General features: G+C 48.0%; 1 protein-coding gene across 1 annotated transcript in view; it reads right to left on the bottom strand.

Moving 5' to 3' along the window:
• The window catches only part of FGFR2 (fibroblast growth factor receptor 2), a 127,353-nt gene that overhangs the window by 13,977 nt on the left and 107,376 nt on the right, over positions 1 to 6,000 (bottom strand). The window lies entirely within an intron of this gene.

Raw genomic sequence — 6,000 nt, 5'->3', positions numbered from 1 at the left:
TTCTGAGGCAGTATCTCTACGGAAGTAGATTGCCCAGCCTTCCAAGGAATGGCTGGTGGGTTTGAACCATCAGCCTCTGGTTAGCAGTCAGATGCTTTAGGGACTACACCACCAGAGCTCCCCTCACACGCATTAGGTAGTAACAAAGGCCCTTGACACAGTTATCTCCTTGGCCCTCCCCTGATAGGTTGGGGATGACTATCTCCACTTAACAAAAAAAGTAAAATAAAATGAAGCTGCTCAGGTCTAACACCTACGAGGTTTAACTGAGTTTGGGGATTTGGTTAAAAAAGAAACTCTGTCAGGCCTAACTTTTAACATTGGATTATTTACTATAATAATAAGACACAAACAGCAAAAGACAAAATAAATAAACAGGACCTCATAAAAATGGAAAAACTTGTTCATCACAAGACCGCCAAAAAAGTGAGAAGACGAGCTATGGAATGGGAGAGTACCTTCAGAAACCATACATCTGACAAGAATCTAATAACCAAAATACATACACAACTTCAATAACAAAAAGACAAATAACTCAAACATAAAATGGGTAAAGAACTTGAAAAGACTTTCATTCACCAAAGACATTCAAATGGTCAGCACACGAAAAGAGACTCAGATCCTTAGCCACCAGAGATGCCAATCAAACCATACTGAGATACCATTTCACTCCCACTAGAGGGCTAAGAAAAAACAGAAAATAACAAATGTTGGCAAGGATCTGAGAAAATTGGAACCATTATCCATTACTAGTGGGAATGCAAAATGGTACAGCCATTGTGGAAAACAGTGTGGTGGTGCCTCAAAAAACTAGAAACACAACTACCATCTATATGACCCAGCAATTCCATTCCTAGGAATGTACCCAAAAGTCCTGAAAGCAGAGACTCAAACAGAGATTTGTAGGCCAATGTGCACTGCAGCACGATTCACAATAGCCAAAAGGTGAAACAAACTAAATGTCCATCAAGAGATGGATGGATCAACAAAATGGGGTCCATATGTACACTGGAATACCACTCAGCCAGTGAGAGAAATGAGGGCTTGATGCATGCCACAGCAGAGACAGAGCCTGAAGACACACTGAGTGAAATAAGCCAATCACAAAAGGACCACTATTGTTCGATGTCACACACAAAAAGGTAAGAAAAGGCAACTGGACGGAGAAGAAAGTTTATTAGTGGTTACCAGGGGTGGGAGGGAGAGGGGAAAGGGGGGTTTTAAAGGTGATAGAAAAATGACATTGATTAAAGGTAGGGCTGCACAGGTGATTACTGTGTAATGGCTGTCAATAAGTTGTATACTTATAAAAAGTTACATTAGTGAAAGTTATAGGATAGGAATAGTCACAAGGACCGGAAACAAAAAAGAAACTGCTGAGGCCGTATATGCGCAACCAACTGAGGCTGTATATGTACAAACACCTCATGGGATCTGGTTCCTTGGTTTGGAGCTTGATGGTCATGGATTCACAGGACATCCCAGTTCACTGGCTAGTAATGTGTCTAGTGCTTCAGCTCTACCTCCTAGTTCACTGCATAATGCCTGGGGTCTTAAAAGCTGGCAAGCAGCCGTCTAAGGCACAACCATTGGCCTCCACTCACCTGGAGCAACAGAGGGAAAAGAGTCAGGAGGACATGGAGCAGGATATGGAAAATGTGATTAAATGCCTCCTTTGCCATGAGACCAGAAGAACTGGATGGTACCAGGATACCAGTTGCTGAACACTTGATCAAAGATTCCTTACAAGAATCCTGATCAAAAGGGGGAAAATATAGAACAAAATTTCATATTCTCATGGATTCTAGACTTTTTGTAGCCAGGGAAGGTGAATGAATTCCTGAAAACTAGTGCCCTGAGATAATCTTTAAACCTTAAACCAAAAATATCCCCTGAAGTCTTAAAATTGCACAGTAATTTAGCTTCACTAGTGAGAAAAAAGGGAGCTCTGGTAGCATAGTGCCTAAGGCGCTTGACTGCTAACCAGAAGGCTGGCGGTTCAAACCCACCAGCCACTCCTCGGAAGCAAGATGGGGCAATCTACTTCCGTAGTGATACTGCCTCGGAAACCCAAGGAGGGGTCGCTATGAGTCGGGTCCAACTCGAGGGCACATAACAACAACAACAACAACAACAGTGAGAAAAAAGTCTGGTTTGGGCATGATGCTCTTTGAAGAGCTATCTCTATGGGATCAAATGGACAGCAATAACGGGAAAGATTCAACAGGAACTTTGGGGGCAGTGAGGTTAGGTTTACGAGGGAGGAACAACTCCGAGGAGGGTGATGGTGGCTGCCCAACTCAAAGGTCACCAATGTCACTGAAATGGACGTGCAGAAGCCGCTGAACCTGTGTATGTTTTGGTGTGTATGTTCTGAACAACAACAACAACAAATAAAAGAAAATTTAGGGAAAAAAAGAAACTTAGTGCCGTTTTGGTCTAACATTAGCAAAGCTTTCACAAATACATGTGAGGCTCACCTACACCATCACCTAACTGTGTTCTGTGTACATCACAGTGCTTCTTCACTTATCTGTCTCCCCTACGGACCTACAGAGAAACCTGAGGGCAGGAGAGGGGGGGACACTTTGATAGTGAACCCAGGAGGCCTGGGTCGAGGACCAGCCCCTTCACTCTGTAAACCTGTGTGTGTCTCCACCTCAGAAATGAAGGCAGTAATTGATTCAGACACAGCTGGGCTTAAATCTTTCTTGTCACTTTCCCACAGTCCTCAGCGTCCTCGCCCAGAAAACAGGGATACCAGGCACACCTATTTCAGCGTTGTTCTGAGGGGTGTCTAAGCCACGGAATGGAGAATCTGGCCACCCGTGCTGGTCCTGGAAATGGGGAGTGATTAAAAACAGTGATCATCACTGTTATCGAAACACTACCACTAAGGGGGGAGCTCTGGTAGCATAGTGGCTAAGACACTTGCCTGCTAACCAGACGGCTGGCGGTTCAATCCCACCAGCCACTCCTCGGAAGGAAGATTGGGCAATCCTACTTCCGTAGTGACAACTGCCTCGGAAACCCAAGGAGGGGTCGCTACGAGTCGGGGCTGACTCTATGGCAAATAACAACAACAACAACCACCACCACTAAGGGTGTATCCACTGTACAACGACACCTGCCTCATGTCAGAGGCTGTTGGACTCTCGGTTCTTTCACTGGACCAAGCTGGCGACAGAGCAGGAAGGATCGGAGCGCCCAGGGCTGGCGGAGGATGGTGAGACCACCCCTGGCCTCTGAGGGCCACGTCTGGTGCACACTGCTCTGTCCTCCTCCAGACAGAATGGCACACTCACTCGGCCTCTGGGACCCACGTCCTGCGTTCCCCAGCCCTCTGGGCCAGGGCCTTCTCAGCCTCTGCTGCTGTTTCCTGTACTTCCAGCCAATCTCTGGACTCTAAAGGATCCTAGGCTTTGACTCCAGACTTCCATCCTCCTTCTTCTTAGTCTCCGCCTAGAAGGCTCGTCCACTCCCGTAACTTTAAATTACCACCCCCCACCCCTTTGCTGGCTCCAAGAGGTTCTGGGGGCGTAGTGGTTAAAGCATCCAGCTCCTAACCAAAAGGTCAGCGGTTTGAATCCGCCAGCCGCTCTGCGGGAGAAGGATAAGGCAGTCTGCTTCCATAAAGATTCACAGCCTTGGAAACCCTCAGGGGCATTCTACTGTCCTCCAGGGGCGCTGTGAGTCGGAATCGACTCCATGGCAGTGGGTGGGTCACTAGCTGGTAACTATCTCCGCAGAGACCTCAGGGCTGAGCTTCAGCCTGCAGCTCCAACTCCCTGGTTGACATCCCATCTTGAAAGTCCCTACGAAGACACATCAACATGAGCTCTTGATTTTCCACCAAAGCCTGTTTCTCCCCCATCGTCCTGGTCTTGGGACACTATACCACCATCTAGTTTCTCAGGCTGGACATCCAGGAGTGGCCCTTGACCTCTCTTCCGTACCGCTAATCAATGTACTGCCTGTGCTGATATAAACCTACATCCCAGATCCATCGGCTCTTCTGTGTGCTCTGCACAGTAATTCTGGGCCTGACCCCACCCTCCTTCCCACAGACCCACTGGCTTTCAATCTGTTGTAGAAGCAACAACAAGATGGGATCTCTGAGAGTACAACACTCACCATGTCTCTCATCCCCAGTGGCTTCTCACGTACCAAGAGCAACAGCCACACTCCCTGCCTGGGTCTGGAAGGCACTAAGGAAGCAGCTCTCGGCCTGGCCTCCAGCTCCAGCTCACGCCCTCCTCTCTCCACTTCCCTGACCACCTGAGTGCCCCACTGGTTTCCTCCCTGCACCTCTCTATTCCCAAGCCTTTTCTCTTATTGTGGTATAAAATACACCTAACGCTTGCCATTCAGTCACTCTTACATGTACATTTCAGTGACATTAACTACATTTACCATGGAGTGCAACTATCACCATTATCTGTGTCCAAATACACATTGGCTTCTTATTCCTACATTTATGATCAACTTCTCCCACCGTCATCCCGTGGTTCCTGCCCCAAGAGGTCAAGGACTACGTGTACATTTGTCTGCCTCATAGGACTGCCCAAGCGAGAACATAAGACAGCAAAAGTGCCTCAGAAGTATCTGTGGAATGAATGAAAAATGACCAGGCCAATCCTCCCACCATCTTGGTATTAACAGCAGAGTCCTGAGTGGTACAACTGTTAACGGGCTCAGCTGCTAACCTAAAGGTTACAGGTTCAAGTCCACCCAGAGGGGCCTTTGAAAGTGGGCCACAAGCATCACAGATGATAACCCAACGCTTCAGCACATGTTCCTCACCATAACTCCATCCCACCACCATCCCCCAGATGGAACACTGAAATAGGAGCATTATCTAGCACACATAATCAAACTGCAGTTGTCCAAGAATGTTGATAAGAGCTGCCCCTCATCATCCAGCTCCATCCAGGAGCCTGTCCAGGGTCACACGTTCGACTCATCCATGAGTACACTTTTGTCCCCTTCAATCTGGAACAGTCTCTCCAATCTGCTTTGTTGTTTGTGACTCTAACGTTTTGAAGCGACGTCTTGCGGAGGGTCTCACATTAGGGATCTAATTGTTTCCTTGTGTCAAAGGCTTTTTGATTGGCAAACCCCCCCCCACACACACATACACACACAAACACAGAACTTAACTCACTTCTAGAATATATAAAGTAGGAGATGTTACAGGAAAAAAAAAATCTGAGAAAGTCTTTTCTTTACCAACCACCACTACCCATTTCTAGAAATTTTTCATCTTCCCAAACAGATACTCAGTGCCCCTGAGGTGGTAACTCGCACTCCTCCTCCCTCCTGTCCCATGATCACTAGAGTAAACCTTGTCTGGATGCATTGGTCTACTCTAGATCTTTCATCAAAATGGGATCACACGCTGTTTGTCCCATTGTGTCTGGCTTCCTTCCCTCAGCAGCGTGTTCTCAAGGTTCATCCACACCATAGCACAGATCTGAACTTCACTTCTCTTTACAGCTGAATAACTTTCCACTGTAAGTTTACACAGGAAAAGGTCTTAAACTCCGGACTCTCTTGAAAAAAAAACAGAATGGAGACCGTGGTGACTCCGGGCCCTCTTTCCACGAGGCCATGGATAGTGGGCTGCATGCAAATCCCTCTAGTCTGCAGGATCTGGTGGGGCTGCCTCACTCCTGCCAGGGCCCCAATGGGTCCTGAGTCTGTAACCCTGTCCCAGGCCCCCAGTGGGGAGGAGCCACAACCTCCCAGGGCTCTCACTGCTTTGGGGTCCTAAGGAATTCCTGCCAAGGCATCCAGGTATGAGCTGACCTTGCCTCCTCCCTCTCCCAGAACGGGCCGAGCAAGGCTGTGTTTGGTCCTAAGTGGCCGGAGGACAGAGGCACCTGTGTAACTGCTTTCAGAATGCCTCCCGTGTTAACGTTCCATGGGAGGAATGCTAGGAATGCATGCGATCACCTCGGAGGGCCTGGCCAGCTCCTCAGCACGGAGGGTCACCCACCG

This window comes from Orycteropus afer, unplaced genomic scaffold, assembly GCF_000298275.1.
Source record: "Orycteropus afer afer isolate SDZICR_OR568_19922 unplaced genomic scaffold, OryAfe1.0 scaffold00038, whole genome shotgun sequence".
Classification (NCBI taxonomy): Eukaryota; Metazoa; Chordata; class Mammalia; order Tubulidentata; family Orycteropodidae; genus Orycteropus; species Orycteropus afer.
The sequence above is the reverse complement of the archived record's forward strand: the minus strand, read 5'-3'. Positions and strand labels throughout refer to the sequence as shown.